We start from the raw sequence: 18,934 nt of genomic DNA, 5'->3' as shown, positions 1-18,934 counted from the left end.
GAATTCAGATATAAAGTGTAAGTTTCTGGGAAGCTTCCTTTGTGGCACTAAAACTTAGAGGACTTTGGAAGATGAGAAGGATATTTATGTGGGGTTAGAGTAGAGATACTGAAATATACCCAGAAATTAATCACTTCTCGGCTTTTGATGGTATCACCTTAGTTCCATTTTATTATCCCTCATTTGGATTATTGATATTTCCTTTTAACTGGTATCTTTGAATCATTTGTGTCTTCTCAATGGATTTTTAACAAAAGTAGCTAGAGTGAATTTTTGAAAATGTTATCTAGATTGTGTAATCTTCTCAGAATTTTCCAATGGCACCCCATCATATTCAGAGTCAGTCTAAATCTTGGTAGGACCCTCCCTGCCCGACACAATCTGGCTCTGAGGTAACTGACCGCTTTTGTCACTACTCTTCCACCTGCCCAGGCACACACAATCTCCTGCTCTTATTTGAAGAAACTAGACATGATGCCTCATCAAGGCCCCTGAATATGGTGTTATTCCAGCCTTGGACTTCTTTTACATAGATAGCCTCACGGCCTTTACCACACCATACCATACCACAAGACATCTTTACTCTTATCGCTTCCTCAGCCAGTCTCACCCTGACTACTCTATCTAAATTGTAACCCTTGCCTGAGCCATCCTTCTCTTTCTTCCCTGTTTTATTTTTTCTATATTTAATTTCATATCTTCTAACAAAAATATTTCATTCCTTTTGTTTATGTTCTGTCTCCATCACTAGATGAGGTGATTTTCAAAGGGAAAGATTTTGTCTTATTTTAATTATTTCTATATCTTCACAATAGTAAAAATGCCCAACATGTAAGTGGTGTTTACAAAATATATTTTGAATGAATGAATAAACAGACAAGGATATAACACCAAAGTCTTAATCTAATATAGTGTTTAGGGGGCATCCAACAATACAAGGTTAGTAGAACTTAAGAATATATGTGTGCAGAGGGATAGGGATGGGCAGACAGAGGATGAAGCAGACAAGGTAAAATCACAAAGGGTTATTCCTACCATATCTAAGATATGAAATAAGGACAGTTTGAATCATGGGAGTGTGAAGGGATGAAAATTAAATCTTTTTTATTACTTTATTTTATTTTTTTTTAAAGATTGGCACCTGAGCTAACAACTGTTGCCAATCTTCTTTTTTTGTTGTTCTGCTTTTTCTCCCCAAATCGCCCCAGTGCATAGTTGTATATTTTAGTTGTAGGTCCCTCTAGTTTTGGTATGTGGGATGCCACCTCACTGTGGCCTGATGAGCGGTGCCATGTCTGTGCCCAGGATCTGAACCAGTGAAACCCTGGGCCGCCAAAGCAGAGCACGTGAACTTAACCATTTGGCCACCGGGCCGGCTCCAAAATTAAAATTTTTAATATTAAGAAGGAGGAGAAAGAGAAAGAGGAGAAAAGTAAAGCAGAAGAAAAGTGAGGAGAGAAGAGGAGAAGAAGGGAGAGCTAGAGGTCAGGAGGGCAGAGGGCTGTCTAACTAAATTGAGTGATGATGAGGGCATAGATGGAAGTTGAAGATGTAAGATGGATAGAATTGGTTCAGTTTCCATTAAAGCAGAAGGAAGATAAGTCTGAGAATGGAACCCTTGGAAAATACGTTTAATAGATAACTAAAATAGTAAGAGCAGGGGTGGGGGGAAGACACAAAGAGCGGTGGTGGCATTGTCAGGGAAGCAGATATTGGAGGCAGTGGTCCACCTGGTCCATTTAGTTTGGCATCCAGGAAGTCACGCATACCCTTGAGAGCGGAGTTCATTAGTGTGTCAGAGAGAGAAATACCTAATGGGAATGAGTTGTGCAAGACTGCTCACAGGTTATTTCCCAAGATCTTCATTTTGTTGACATCTTGCTTCTTGTCATTTGTCTAAGGGTTTTCTCTATCTAGAAATCCTTTAGGTGTGTGCATAATAGCAATAATTGAAGCCAGGATCTCCCAACAATACTCATTATGTTATATTAACCTCAACTTCTGGGCAACCTAGTTGTAGCAGACATTACTAACATAAGTAAGTTGATGACGGTAAATGAAGTAGAAGCAGCAAGACTGGACTTTATTGCAAGAGGTATAGAGGCCATGGGAAGGATAAATAAGGAATGATATTTTGAAAGAAACAGTAAACGCTTTTTTAAAGGCAAGTGTGTTTTAAATTATATGTGTAGTAAGTGTGTATATATAAATTTGTATGATTGTGATATATTGATCAGATACCTTATTCAAAAGAAGAGAGGACACAGTATAGTGTCTCCTTGGCAAATCCTTTAAATGTAATTGTGTTACTTAAGAAAGAATTTCATTCAACTGTGAAAAAATGATATTATTTGCTACATATATTTCATCTACAACATCTCCTCACCATAAAGCTGGTTATAGGCATTAGAGTTAGTGAGGGAAGTCAAGGACAACTTTATTGAACACATTTCACAAACAATCCATTAGACTGACAAGAGAAGATGCTTCTCATTACCTCATAAGAGCACTTTGATATTACTTTAGTGCTGTGCTAATGAAAAATGGGAAACGCAGCATAAGCCTATATTCCCAAATAAGAAAACCTAAGTACTGATGACCAATTGATTGAAAAAGAAATGAGCACTCCACCTTTTGTCCATGCCCTGAATTTCACAGTCTGTTATTCTTCCTCCCTGCCCCCAAATAATAGGCGTGTGAAAATATAACAAAATGAAATCTTTGACAACAGGCTGACAAACTAATAACCACTCTAATTCCAACATTAATTTTCCTCATTTGACACTACTTGCAACCTGCCAAAAGAGCTATGAAGTTGAAAGATTGATGGAAGAAAAGAGTTTGGAGAAGCATTCATCTATATCACTAGGTAACTGCACAGAAAAAACCTAAAGATTTGTTGTCTTTAATTCAAAATCCTACTAAATTAATTTAAAAGTCATTTTCCATTGTCCTTTTTATTTTGTTTTATGAGCTATAGTAAAGGGCAGTGACTTTGATCTGTATAAGAAAGAAGTGGATGCCACCAACACAATTCTTCTCATGGAAAAATCTATGTGACCCTGCACAATAACTGTCTCAACAGTGACTAATGTTTACCACAGGCCAGTAGTTCCTCCCCAATTTTACTTTTGGTATAAGTCCCAGGGTCTCAGAATAAACTAAGGGAATGGGATAAAATATATCAAAAGGATACATATTATGGATTTCTCACTAACCTTTGCAAGTGGAAAGCTAGAGCCAAGTGTGATTTAAATTGAATAAATAAACGCCACAAATTTTGCAACTCAAAAATCATATAGTGGGGCCAGCCCAGTGGCACAGAAATTAAGTTCCCACATTCCACTTTGGCAGCCCAAGGTTGGCCAGTTCGGGTCCTGGGTGCAGACTTACGAACCGCTTGTCAGCCATGCTGTGGCAGGCATCCCACATATAAAGTTAGAGGACGACGGGCGTGAATGCTAACTCAGGGCCAGTCTTCCTCAGCAAAAATAGGAGGATTGGCAGCAGATGTTAGGTCAGGGCCAATCTTCCTCAAAAAAAAAAAAAATCATAGAGAAATTTATGCCTGTATCATTAAAATTCCCTATAGTCATCTAGTACTTGTTATTCTGATTATAGGTTACCAGGAATAATTTTTTGTAGATAAAGTCTTGTAATAAATTTAACCAGAAGTGAAAAGTTAGACAAGACCGAGAATGATAAATTAGAAAAGCTAAGAATCTATTTTATTTCAAATGTTTCTTTTAAAGCTATTGAGCAAATCATTTTTAAAAAATCCACAAAATGTCTATTAATAATATGACTTGGTACAATAAAAAATATAGCAAATAGTTTGAGGATTTTTCATTAATGAAGAAACGGAGCAAAGAGATTTTTTCCTTTACCCGTTAATCTTTGCTGATACAAGAAAGCAAATAAATTCACAATCTTTGTGTTCCAGCTCTATGCAAATTCAAATATTCAGGCTTTAATTAACAATGCTAAAAAATATCACATCAAACTGAAATAGAGGTGATTATTTTGCATGATTTAGGGTGGAAATGTAAAGAAAAATAATCTTATTATTTAAACCTCTAATTATGTTATTTGGAGTGATATTTTGCATCATTGTTATGAGGAAAAGATTACAACATTTTAGAGTAGAAACTGAAGAGGCCCTTCGTAGATCCATTATTTAGCATGTAGGTTTAACTTCATTGAACAAAGGTCCCAAATAGCATCATCATAAGCAGTATGGATTATTTCTATCTGATAGGGTAGCCTAGAGCCAGCCCTGCTGGTCTGGGGGTCTGGTGGTCTCACCACCACAGCCAGATTTGTTTCCCAGTCAGGGAACCACATCAGCTGTCTGTTGTGATGCTGTGGGGACTGCACATTGCTGTGATGCTGAAAGCTATGCCAGCAGTATTTCAAATACCATCAGGGTGACTCATGATGGACAGGTTTCAACGGAGTTTCCAGGTTAATACAGACTAGGAAGAAGAATCTAGTTACCCACTCCTGAAAAAATTGGCCACGAAAATCCTATGAATAGCAGCGGACCATTGTCTAATCTAGTGCGGGAAGGTGAGAAGATGGTGCCAAAAGACTGGGCAGGGTTCTGCTCTGCTGTGCTGAGGTTACTAGGAGTTGAAATCAACTCAATGGAACTAACAACAAAAATGATCGTGTAGACTCTGGAAGTATGATATTTTTACATACTACACAAAGTTGACTAGGAATTCAGGCTCCTTCCATATGGTGGCATTATCATCCCCAAAGTGGTTACTTTGTCCACATGGTCTAAAATAGCTCCACCACCAGAACATGGTCCAGAAACCTGAAGAATGGGTAAAGAAGGAAAGACATGCTCTTTTCCTTTAAGGAGACAACCTAGTAGTTTCAAACAGCACATCTGCTCTCAACCTATTGGCCCAAATATGACACAGACCTACATACCTGCATATCATGCTGGGAAACGTATTCTTTATTCTGGGCAGCCACGTGTCCAGATAAAATTTACAATACTATGTCTATAAAATGCAAGTGGAGAGCGAGTGCTGGAGAACAATAGCTATCTCTGTTACATTGTCTCTGCATCATGTTCCCTTTCACTTTTCAGTTTTTATCCTTATGTAAATAATCCTCTGGAATGAATTCATTTGTATAGGAGAACTGAATTCATAGCAAGGACTTTTCACATTTTTAAGCAGGTGAATAAAAAGCACTTTGCTTTCTTGAAAGTGAAGTGTATAGACGTTAAATAGGGAAAGAACTAATTAAGAGAAAATCAAGGATACTCTTTAAAATTAGGAATTAATTTAACTATGAACTCTATGATATTATGCTAGATTAGTCCACAGTGGAGATTAAAGTTAAGTAGTTTGAACACATTGATTACTCTCTGCCACTTTCCACAAAAGGCTTAAATGTGAGTTACTTAAGCTTTGCAGCACAATAAATTAGACAGACAGACAGATGATATAACACCCGGATGATGAGACATTAAAGTCAACATTCTGGACAGACTAGAGAGCCAGTTGATACACAAAACTTATATTGTAGTATTCTTTATAATTTTAAAATGAGAGTTTTGATTAGGATTTGGATTTTTTTTTTTTCCGTAAAAGTTACAAAGTCAAGCTGGAAACAAGATCAGTAATGTGATTTATATTGTCCATAAAATAAGGGCAGATTGCTTTTCTAAGTAGAAGTTATGATATAAATCTATTTTAAAGTTCTTCAAGATGACTTTTGTGTTTGTGTGTGTGTGATATAGTAGAAAATATTTTCAACAACATTCATGATGGGGCAACATGAATAGTTGACAAACCCTAGAATTTAAATTTCAAAGTGGTGAATTCACACATTTAGCCACTGGCCAGCTGTGTAATTGAGGCGAGCTGCTCACCCATCCAAAGGCTGAGATTCTCAATTTTGCAATAATTATACCTACCAGGTCATTGTGGCAATTTAACAAGATATTTTATATAAAAGACTTAAGGCAATTCTCTCTCTAATTGGTATAGCTAATGACTTATACAATTTAAAATATAAAATTGCCTAAATAAAAACATTTCATTATCAGAAGCTGTGGAACAAGAATAAAACAAGCATGTGGAGTGCTTAAGGTGGAACCAGTAATTTTTAATCTATAATAATATATACAGGCTGTACCTAGCACATTAGTTTACCAGATGCTGACAGGTACACTTCACGTAAAGTAACTAAATTCTGCGGGGTAAAAAAATCTTGAGGTGATATTGTCATTGTTTCATTATTAATTTCACTCTAAATATAATCACCCCTCTCAATGAACATCAACAAAATAAATAACGCTTCTTGACCACCCACCCTTCAACATTTTCATTTTCTATAATCACTTCCTATTTTCTCCAAAGTTTGCTTTACCTAAAATTAGCCCTATTATTTTCACTTTTCACTCAGTATCATCTCTTATGCTTTTGACACATCTATCATTTTCCACTCTATTATTACTTATCATGTAGCTTTCAATCCTTTTTTCTTTTTATAAACCGCTTATTTTGAAATAATTATAGATTCACAGGAAATGTTGCAAAGATAGTAGAGAGATGTTCCATGTACACTTTGCCCAGTTTTCCTTTATTATGACATTTTATGTAACTGCAGTACGATATCAAAACCAGGAAATCGTCATTGGTACAGTGTGTGCTTATAGTCCTTGGCATTTTATCACACGTACAGATTTTTATAACCACCACCACAGTCAAGATACAGAACTGTTCCATCATACCCACCCCCCTTCCCCTACCATCCTTAATCTCTGCAACTACTAATCTGTTCTCCATCTCTAAAATTTTGTCACTTTGAAAATGTTATGACTTTGATTTCGGCTTTTTTCACTCAGCATATGCCCTTAAGATCCATCCAAATTATGGCATATGTCAGGAGTTCATTTCTTTTTATTGCTGCATGTAGTAGGATTATGATTTTTAGTTTTTAATCCAATCTGCCTATATTTGTCTTGTAATTGACTTTTTTAGAGCGTCTCATTTCATTTTTCTCTGTTTTCTATATACTTCTGTTTTTATTTTCTGTTCTCTTTTTGTTGCCTTCCTGTGGACTATTTGACATTTCTAGAATTTCATTTTGAATTATTGCTACTGTATTTTTGGTGTATCTCCTTGCATGGGCTTTCAAGTAACTGTCTATGTATTATTATACATGCGTAATTTAAAGTCTGCTTGTGTCAACATTTTATCAGTTCAAGTGAAGTAGAGAAATCTTACCCATTTTATCTTACTTCACCTTTCCCTATTTACAATATAATTATCTTAAACATTTCCTTTTAATAACTTAGAACCACATAAGGCAGTGTTACAATTTTTGTTTCAAAATCAAATACAACATAGAAAACTCAAGAAGGGAAAGAAAATCTATTATACTTACCTGTATTTCTACTCTTTCCTTTATACTTTCTTCTTGACCTTAGAAGATTCTTTCTTTTTTCATTTTCTTTCTGTTTAGAAAACTTCCTCTAGCTATTATTTTTGGTCAGTCTGCTAGCAACAAATTCTCTTCTTTTCCTTTTATCTGAAAATGTCTTGGTTTTTCCCATCTTTCCTAAAAGATATCTTTACTGGTTATAGGATTTGGGGTTGACAATTCTTGTTTAGCATTGGAAAAATGTGTCACTTTCTACTGTCCTCCATGGTTTCTGATGAAGAATTTACTATCATATAAGTTTTTTTTCTTCTATAAGTAAGATGTCATTTCTCTCTCCTTTTCAAGGTATTTTTCTTTGTCTTTAGTTTTCCTAAGTTTGATTTCGATAGGTCTTAATTAGACTTCTTTGGGAAGATCCTCTTTTGGAGCTCACTCAATTTCTTGAGTCTGTAAATTTATACATTTCATTAAATTTGGGAAATTTTGGTCATGATTTCCTTGAGTTATATATTTTACAGCCCCACTACCATTTTACTTTATTTCCAGGACATTGAGGACATGAATTTTAGACCTTTTTTAAAAGTCTCACTTTTCTTTGAGGCTGTATTCATAATTTCTCATTCTGTTTTATCTCAGTTGTTTAAATTGTGTAATTTCTGTTGTGCACTCTTCATATTCACAGATTGTTTCTTCTGTCTTCTCTATTCTTCTGTTTAGCATCTATTGATTTTTAAATGTCAATTATTCTATTTTTCTGTTATAAATTTCCATTTGGTTCTTTATATCTTCTCTTTCTTTGCTGAGACTTTCTATTTTTTCATTTCTTTCAAGTGTGTTCATAATGGCTCATTGAAGCATCTGTGTCATCGTGATCTTAGCATCTGTGGATCATCTTTTCTTATGCAGGTTGGGTTTTTCCTGGTTCTTATGATCAGTAATTTTCAGTTGAATACTGGATATTGTGGGTATTATGTTGTAAGACTCTGTATGTTAGTTAAATATGCCATTTTATCAGTTCTTCTTTGACATCATGCTGGCATGTAAAGGGGGTGCAGTTGCATTACTCACTGATGAGGAAGAAACTCCAAGTTCCTTCCTTGAGCTTGTTACTGCGGTTGAGGCTCCCAACTTGGCCTCCAGTGATACCACTCTGGCTTAAAAGGCTAGGAGTGCCCCTTTACTGCTTCCCATGTCATCTCCATTGAGGTGATATCAGCGTCATGGCAGAGTGAACCTCCCCAGGTCTCTCTCCCCTCCAACATACAACAAAAAGAGGCAACCATTCTCCAACAGAAAACATCTTAACGACACAAAAAATTCAGAGAGACATGCAACCACATGATGAGGGCAGAGAAGCTGGAGCCCCCCTTGCAGGAGCTGGAACAGGGTAAGAGAGAATTCGCTCCCTTCCCTAAAGACTGGGATCACAACCAAAGGAGGGTTCATGAGGGAAGGAATTGGGCAGAGGTCGCTCATTCACAGGATCACCAAGGACTCCCTAATGCCTTTGCAGCCTAGATGGAAGCCCTCTAACGGAGTGAAAGCTTTCCTGGGGTCTGACCTCATCAAGCCAACACCCCAGGAGACCATATAGGGAGAGCTGATTGAGAAAGTCCGAAGTGTATGCAGGAGGAAGTGCCCCTCCCCCCACACACCCTGCTCCATGCTGCTTCAATGCCTGGGATCTCAGCTGAAGGTGGATGGCTCAGAATATGTGGCTCTCGACCCCCACCCAATGGTGATAGGGGCTAACTGCAACTGAAAACTATCAGAATGCATAAGACCTGACCTTCCAACATCAGACACTACAGCAAATCTCCAGACCAGAGAGAAAACGACAAGTACGCAGAATTCACTCCTGAGGACACATAAATATGTAATCTAAATGACAATGAATTCAAAATAGCTATCATCAAAAAACTCAATGACGTAAAAGAGAATGTACAGAAACAATTCAATGAGTTCACGAGTTGCTTCACAAAAGAGATTGAAACTATAAAGAAGAATCAATCAGAAATATTAGAGATGAAAGACACAATGGAAGAGGTAAAACAACATACAGATTCCCTGAATGCTCAGGTGGACTTCATAGAGGAACACATCAGCATAATCGAGGATAGACATGCTGAAATGCTCCAGACAGAGGAGGAGAGAGAACTAAGACTAAAAGGAAATGAAGAAAATCTCCAAGAAATATCCGACTCAATGAGGGAATGCAACATAAGAATTATAGGTATTCAAGAAGCAGAAGAGAAGTAGAATGGAGCAGAAAGCACGTTCAAGGAAATAGTAGGAGAGAACTTCCAAAACCTAGGAAAAGAGAGGGAAATCTGTGTGGAAGAGGCTTCCATACCTCCTAGATTTGTCACGTAGAAAGACCTACTGCAAGGCATATACTAGTAAAACTGTCAAAAATGAATGAGAAAGAAAGAATACTAAGGGCAACAAGGCAGAAGAAAATAACCTACAAAGGAACCCCTATCAAGCTTTCAGTGGATTTCTCTTCAGAAACTGTACAAGCTAGGAGAAATGGAATGACATATTAAAATCTTTAAAAGACAAAAATCTTCAGCCAAGAATGCTCTATCCAATGAAAATATCCTTCAGATTTGAGGGAGAAATTAAAACTTTCCCAGACAAACAAAAGCTAAGAGACTTCATAGCCATGAGACCCTCCCTACAATAAATCCTCAGGAAGACCTTAATACCTGAAAAAAAAAGGGGGGGAGAAAGGGGACACAGAACACACAGTAAGGAGAAAAATAGGTAGACAGAACCAGAGTAAGATAGCAAATATTCAACTATAGCATTAAGCTACAGGGAAGGAAAACACCAAAAACAAACATAATCCTGTCATTTTATCCACAAACTTACAACACAAGATGGAATAAGATATGGGAAAAACAATTTAGGAGGGTAGGAGGAAAGGGACTGAATTGGTTTAGACTAAGGAATTAAAAGGCCAACAGAAAATGGACTATCTTCTACACAAGATTCTGAATACAAATCTCAGAGTAACCACTAATCAAAAATGCAGAACAGGGACACAAAGAATAAATAAGGAGAAAACAAAGAAACCCATTATAAATAAACTATATAATTCAATGGATAGACCAAAACACACAGGACAAGAAACAAAGGAAATGCAGGAAAACCAGAAAACAAGTGGTAGAATGACTGCATTAAGCTCTCATACATCAACAATCACCCTAAACGTAAATGGATTGAATTCTCCAATAAAAAGACAAAGAGTGATGAGATGGATTAAAAACCAAGATCCAACAATTTGCTGACTCCAGGAAGCACATCTCAGATCCAATGACTAACACAGGTTCAGAGTGAAAGAGTAGAAGATCGTACTCCAAACTAATGGCAAATGAAAGAAAGCAGGTGTCATGATACTTATAACAGACAAAGTAGACTTCAAGATAAGTAAAGAGAGACAAAGAGGGTGGTGTATAATGTTCAAAGGGACACTCCATCAAGAAGAAATAATGCTTATAATTATCTATGTACCCAACACAGGAGCACCAAAGTTTATAAAACAACTATTAACAAAACTAAAGGAAGATGTTAACAATAACAAAATAATAGTAGGGGATCTCAACACTCCTCTCACATCAATGGATACATCATCCAGACAGAAAATCCACAAGGAAACGTGGAATTAAATGAAAAGCTAAACCAATTGGACTTAATAGACATATATAGAACACTCCATCCAGAAACAGCAGAATACACATTCTGCTCAAGTGCGCACAGAACATTCTCAAAGATAGACCATATGTTGGGAAACAAGATAAGCCTCAATGTATTTAAGAAAATTGAAACAATAACAAGCATCTTTTCCAATCATAATCCTATAAAGCTAGAAATTAATTACAAGAAAAAAGCTGAGAAAGGGACAATGATGTGGAGACTAAACAAGATGCTATGAAAGCAATGGATCATTGATGAAATTAAAGGAGAAATCAAAAAATATCTGGAGACAAATGAAAATGATAATCTACTATACCAACTCATATGGGATGCAGCAAAAGCCATATTAAGAGGAAAATTCATTGCAATACAGGCACACCTTAACAAACAAGAAAAATCCCAAATATCAATCTCAAATTACCCCTCACTGAATTATAAAAAGAAGAGCAAACAAAGCTCTAAGTAAGCATAAGGAGAGAAATAATCAAAATCCGAGCAGAAATAAATGATATTGAAACAAATAAGGCAGTAGAGAGGATCAATGAAACAAAGAGCTGGCTCTTTGAGAAGATAAATAAAATTGACAAACCCCTAGCCAGACTTACAAAGAAAAAAAGAGAGAAAGCTCAGATAAACAAAATCAGAAATGAAAGAGGAGAAATAAAAACAGACATCACAGAAATACAGCAGATTATAAGAGAATACTATGAAAAACTATATGCCAACAAAATGGATAATCTAGAAGAAATGGATTAATTCTTAGACTCTGACAACCTCCTAAAGCTGAATCAAGAAGAAACAGACAATCTGAATAGGCCAATCACAAGGAAAGAGATTGAAACTGTAATCAACAGCATCCCAAAGCATAAAACCCCAGGACCGGACAGCTTCCTTGGGGAATTCTACCAAAATTTCAGAGAGGATTTAATACCTATCCTTCTCAAGCTATTCCACGTTATCTCCATTGACATGCTGAGGGTATCCTCATTGCTTCTGGGCAGTGTTGAAAGCCTGAACTCTCCACCAGACCTTTTCTGACACTACACAGCAGGTAATGTTACTGCCAGGTGAGAGTGAAACTTTGGGCTCCCAGCATAGTCTTCAAGGACACTGAAAGTGGACAGTTGCTTATTGCCAGTAAGCAAGAATGAACATTACAGAAAAACATTTTTCTGTAATGTTTCCCTAAAGTAGGTTACTGTCTGGAAGTTTTGTGTCTTGCCACACTTGCCCCTCCTTTTTCTTTGGCTAGAAAGATCAATCTTTTGGGGAGGCCTTTTTAGCCTTTGGTGTTTCCAGGTTGCCAGTTTCTTTAGTACCTAGGCCAGGATATACAAAGCAAAGTGAAAACCCAGGGGACTCACCATCATGTTGTTCCTCAGATTCTGAGGTCCCCAGCTGCTCTGCCTGCTTCTCTCTGCCTTTGAGAGTCTTCTTATGTCTGTCTTATATACGATGCCCAGGGATTTTAGTGATATTAATGGGAGGAATGGGGAAAAGTGCATCTACTCCATTATTCTAGAGGTGAAAGTTCACTCCTTAATCTAGTAAGTAGAATATTTGAAAAATACAAAATAATACTGTAACAGTTATGGAATATTTAAAGCACGTTAATATAATTAACATATATCAATTCATGCCCAGTCCAAAAAGCACATAAACCTATATACCTAACCCCTGCTTACTGGTGTAAAATAAGTTTTGTATTTTCAGTCCCTTCATTTTAATAGGTTTACCGAGTTTCAGCTATACTTTATCCATTTAAAAATACTACTCTGTTCACATACAAGCATATATGTGTCTTTGTTTTTTTTTCTCAAGTTAATGGGATCATCTCTGCATACTGTTCTATAATTTGCTCATTAAAGTAACTATACTTTGATGTCTTTGCAAGCTCTTCCTGCAAAACATATATTCTGGAACCATATTATTCTTGACAAAACATTTGAAACTGAGAGTTAATATTAATGTATTACACTTGGCTATAGTCACCCTGGCAAACATACTGCTGTTTTTCATTTGACTTTGCCTCATTTGACTTTTTTGCATGTCCAGCATTCCTTTGAGACACCTACATAAACTAGATAAAGAATTAGGATATGCTAGTTTTTGTTCACTGCTGCTCGTTTTCTGGGTAAGGCAGATTTATCCAGGCATAGTTTTAGCTGGCTTAATATTATTCACATGTGCACTCACAAGTCATAAATTGTATCCTGAAAGAGGTCATGGCACTGAACCTATTCCAAATGCCACTTCTCATTTCAGCATGTCGAACTGTGGCGTAAATGAACTCGTTTGGATTTCTCACCTGTCACACTTTTTAAAATCAAAGTCCAAGGGCACATTCTAGTTAATGAGCACAAACTTTAACCAAATAACTTCATGAAATTCATAGACAGTGTTCCTCAGCTCCTGCTTCTTCATACACCTGCTAAATCTTCATTCGTTTAAACAAAGTCTGCAGTGCAGGGAATTCAGAACACAAGCACGCATCAGAGGCTGGGACATAAAAGACCATTTTTCAACCTTATTAAAAGTGAAAGGACCTATGAATCTTAATTATTTTTTTGATTAAATTATAGTATATTATCCATAGTTACTTCTATTAACACAGAGCATAGAGCTATAATTTATCAAACTTTGAAGTTTAGATAAATTTATAAGAAAAGTTTATTATGATTAATATTTAGAATATTGATTAGGAATAACATGCACATTGGTTTTTATTTTATACTTTTAGATAGAAATATAATTTGCAGGAGGTGTTAATAAAAGAAGTAGAAATGTGATATTAATGAGAAAAAATGTAATTTTTGCCATTAAAATCATTGTTTACAAAATTCTATAAATCCATTTAAGAAATACATATATATATACATATTAGTACTCACTGTGTCAGTAACTTTTTAAATATTCTATAAACATTAACTTAAGCCATCTTCATAGCAATCCTTTGAGGTAAGCACTATTAAGATCTCCGTATTATAGATGAGGCATAGAGAGGTTAAGTTCTTGCCAGAGGACTCACAGCTAGTTAGGGGTAGAACTAAGAGACATACACAGGCAATCTGCCTCCAGATTCTTTGTTACAATTAATCCATGCTGTCTCATTTATCCACACCCCCCAAAATATTGAGGTGATATTAAAATTAAAAACAAGAAATTTGATTATTTTTAAAATAGTAAACAAGCAAAGTTCTTAGCAACAAATTTTTTGACTCATATTTTTGTTTTTTTTATCTTTATGCATAACTTTTCAACTTCTGGTTAACACCAAATAACCAGTTACGTTTCTGATCAATATTTGCTAATCTATGTCTTTATCTCCATTGAAATTTCACTATAGGGGCCGGCCCCGTGGCTGAGTGGTTAAGTTCCCACACTCTGTTGCTGTGGTCCAGGGTTTCTCAGGTTTGGATCCCAGGCACGGATATGGCACCGCTCATCAGGCAATGTTGAGGCAGCGTCCCACACAGCACAACTAGAAGGACCTACAGCTGGAATACACAACTATCTACTGGGGGGGCTTTGGGGAGAAGAAGAAGGAAAAAACAAAAGAAGATTGGCAAGAGATGTTAGCTCAGGTACCAATCTTTAAAAAAAAAAACGAGAGATCGAGTATAATCTTAAAAAAAAATCTGACTATAATTACCTTTCTTATTCAATATTTCCTGAATAGTTTCAGTCATTTCTTTACTATTCTGTAATGTTTCTTCCATATTTTTATCACCTGAGTGTATACACTGGTTGACTTTACTCTTTGAGTGAATTTGTGTGAATGCTGATGTCAGTTCAGCATTTAGTTAAGACTGTTCATGACAGGCACTGATTAGAGGGACCGTGGGAAAGGCTTGCTCCACAGTCTCACTGAACAACAGCTAGATCATGAGAACAGAGAGAAAAAGCAAGTGGAGCTCATTTTCCCTGCCTGAGGGTTATTTTATAATTTTTCTTTTCCTTCTGTGAGAGGAAAGACAACTTTTCTTGGCTACCTACAGAAGTGGCTTTAGATTTCTGGACAGAGAGAGTACACAATTACAGCAATGTCCTTAAGAACTCATATGTATAAAGGTGGTTCTTGTTAGGCAAGAGTAAATAGGCCTGTTGATTCATAGCTGCACTTCATATTCACCAGTCAATTGCAAGTAGTTTATGTTCAAACAAAATCTTAAAATAGCGTAACAAATGTGTTTATATTTGAAACCTGATAGTTTTACAAATTTAGACAAAAACGTATTGACTATATATAAAAAGGATAAATGAGATTAAAGCTCAAAAGAGAGTTTAACAGTATATCTTCCAAACACAGTATTTATTTCAGTGATTTGCATTTGGGAGACAATTATCTTTTTGAAACAAATAGCGTTTGAATCAATAAATGGATGTGTGGATAAGTAAATGAACATTATATAGCTCAGAAATGGTTTTTGTTGTTGTCCATTAGCACTTGTCAATAAAATTATATCTATAGACAAATAAGCACTTTTTGGGGTTAAATGACACAAGGATAGAATGTTCTTCCTGTATTGGATTCCCACCCCCCTCCCCGAGTATTAGTTTCCTATTGCTGCTGTAACAAGTTACCCCAAACTTAGTAGCTTAGACAACACAAAGCATTCTCTTTCAGTTCTGGAGGAAAGAAGTCCAAAATGAGTCTTACAGGCTAAAATCAAGGTATTGGCAGGGCCTATTCCCTCTGGCAGCTCTAGGGGAGAATCCACTGCTTGCTTCTTCTGGCCTCTAGACGCTGCTGGCATTCCTTGGCTCCTGGCTATATCACTCCAAATTCTTTCTCCTCCCTTCCACTTGCAAAGTCTTTGTGATTACCTTGAGGCCACCTGGATAACCCTGCCTCCCATCTCAAAATCCTTAACTTAATCACACCTACGGAACCCCTCTGACAAGTAAGCTAGCATAATCACAGGTCGAAAAGATTGGGATGTGGAGGTCTTTGGGGAGCCATAAGTCAGCCTATTCCCTCCCCCTACCAAAAAATACCCAAAATACATGTGTTTCCAACATGTTGGCGATCATTAAAAATCATGGAAATTAAATATGTTTCTGCCTCAATCAAAGAAAAATCTTCAGGAATCTGGAGTTTTCCAAGCTTTTGGGCTCTCCCATATTAACTGCAGGTGTAGACATGACTCAAACACCACTGCGCATTTCGGTTCTGCCCCTAACAATACTGTACAAGTTATTAGTTGTAGAGAAAGATCAAAGGAAGGCTTAAGATCAAATAAAGACAGCTGGCAGGGGAAATGGATATTAAAAAATAGGACAGTGAGAAATACAAGAGGAACAGACCCTATTTTGAGATAAAGTGGAATTATCATGTGATCTTTCAAGAATATAAAAATATTTTGTCAGTGTATTACTCAGGAATATATTTAGGTGTCTGTAACAAAAACCTGATAAGGTCTTAAACAAATGAGGGCTTTACTGTCTTTACTTAGAAAGCAATCTGCAGGTGTAAACTTTAGTGCAGGATTGACAGCTCCTTCTCTGCCATACATAGGTTTGTCATAAGATGGCTGCTGCATCTTGCCGGTATCCTATCTTCATTCCAGAGATCAGACAGAAAGAAAGGAACAAGAGCATAAGTATGTGCTGGTTTTACCTGTTCCTTTTTATCAGGAACACAAAATTTTTCCCCGAAGCACACACTGCCAACTCTTTCACATTGCACTCTCAAGACACTGTCACATGGCCACTCCAAAATATCACAGAACATAGGAAGTAGCTGGGCACACTGCTTTCTCCAAAGTAAGAGATTAGATTTTCACCAGGCCATGACTAATGTCTGACAAGGTTTGTTAATATTTTTCTTACATACCTGTTTTGTCGTGTAATTCATAATCAAGGCTGGTGGTCCTCAAGAGAAGTTCAGTGGCCAGCATTTTTAAATCACACAGGAGGCTTGATCAAAATACATGACCTCCAGCTTCCCCATTATGATTATGGCTTTATGAGATACACTGTGGGCATAAGGGCATAAACATAGATATGCTGGAGAGAAATTCCCTACCTCCTATTCCACAGCCCCCAACACTTGAGAACTATCACACTATACACGTGATAAACAATGAATCTCCCACAAGCAGTGCAACAAAAGTATGAGTCTCTAATCTTTGTACAAAGATCTGCCCTGAGAAAATTCAGAAGTATTTCCTACTCTACTTTCTACCTTTCTGTTTAGCCGCAAACAAAGGTGAGAGATACCTAATTAGTGAAATTGAGGAGATGTAATAACAGATTCAACACAGGTAACTCTATATTACTCAATACGAGATAATGACTCTTTTAAAGGAAGAAAAACTCTAATGAAAGTCTCAGTTGTTGAGGAGAACATCCAGCTTAAAATGATTTACATACCTGTAGCAAGAAAGAGCATGTTGTGAAATTCATTAATTATTATCACTTTTATTTCTTCAAATTTAACTTTGGGGGAAAAATGGCAGTCCATTTTACGGTATACTATATTTATAAAGGATAATTTACAGTTCTTGTTCAAGGAAGAACATGATACCTTGCAAAATGTAGCATATGTTTGGCTATGTATACTTTTTACCTATTTTATAGGTAAAAATATCTACAATATTTTCCCTGAAATAAGAAAAAACTTGACATATTCTTTTACTAAGCTTTAGAGGTAATAGCAGGACCTATTTTAACTTCTTCCTCTAATTATCTCAGCAATTTCGTGGTGTTTAATATAGCAATAAATTAATAAATAAATAATTTTATTTAATGTGACCTGTAGAAACTATGGTGAGTGACAAATCAAATGCTTCTTTTCCCTAAATGAAGCAATTTAAAGCTATCTTCATTTTTTCTTTTCATGGGAACCTATAGAGTAGGTGAACTTTTGAGATGCAGTGCTACACCTTTTCATTTCTATTCTGTTGGCTTGCTGAGAAGGGAAAGAGCAATCAGAAGAAAATGGAAACTGTAAGACTTACAGTGGAACAGAGTAAATTCTAATTGGGATAATGAACATTTTTTGGCACCAAGAAGATTGTTTCTGCATTTCCGTAACTTTTGACAAGGCACTTTAATATTTTAACAGCTTTGTTGTTCATGAATGAGAGACACTCCTTAAAGCCATTAATTTTTATACCAAAAGACATTTAAAAATTCTCATTTACTAGAGGTACTATGTCTGAGCAAATAACATAATGAATTTGAACGAACATACTATGTCATATTAGAATATTACAGGAGATTTAAAAATATATTTTAGAGTTAAGTTTTCAGAAGTTGAGAGTGGTCTAGAAAGGGGTCTGTTGGGTTTCATTCACGTATCATAGTTTAACGTTCCTTCTGAGGGGATTGCCTTTGCAGCATCCTCAAGAGAGAGAAGTTTGTTTGTACTTATACACGTGTAACTAGCTTCTATAATATGACTCCATTACCAGGCTACAGCTATTTTTAACCAATGATTATATGAATCATTGAATCAATGATTCAATGAATATATATATATATATTCGTTCAATGTATTCAATGAATATATATTCAATATGATCAATGAAAATATATACACACATATTTATGGTAACATATATACATAAATATGGTAATAAGTAAATTTAACTAATCATATTGGCTTGCATATTGAGTCATGTTAATGATGTAGTACTAAGTGTGCAATCAGAGACTTCAAGCTTCTCTGGGAACAACTATTGTTCTTCAGAAATTAATCAGTAGAGTTGTTGTTAACATGTTAGGACTATTGCTGTGTGTTATAATGATATCACAGCCTCTGTGAGGCTCAACCAAAGGGTCAAGTTTCCTGCTACTGTCATTTCCATAAGTATCCATA

The sequence above is a fragment of the Equus quagga genome, chromosome 4, assembly GCF_021613505.1.
Source record: "Equus quagga isolate Etosha38 chromosome 4, UCLA_HA_Equagga_1.0, whole genome shotgun sequence".
Classification (NCBI taxonomy): Eukaryota; Metazoa; Chordata; class Mammalia; order Perissodactyla; family Equidae; genus Equus; species Equus quagga.
This window is presented reverse-complemented; position numbering follows the sequence as displayed.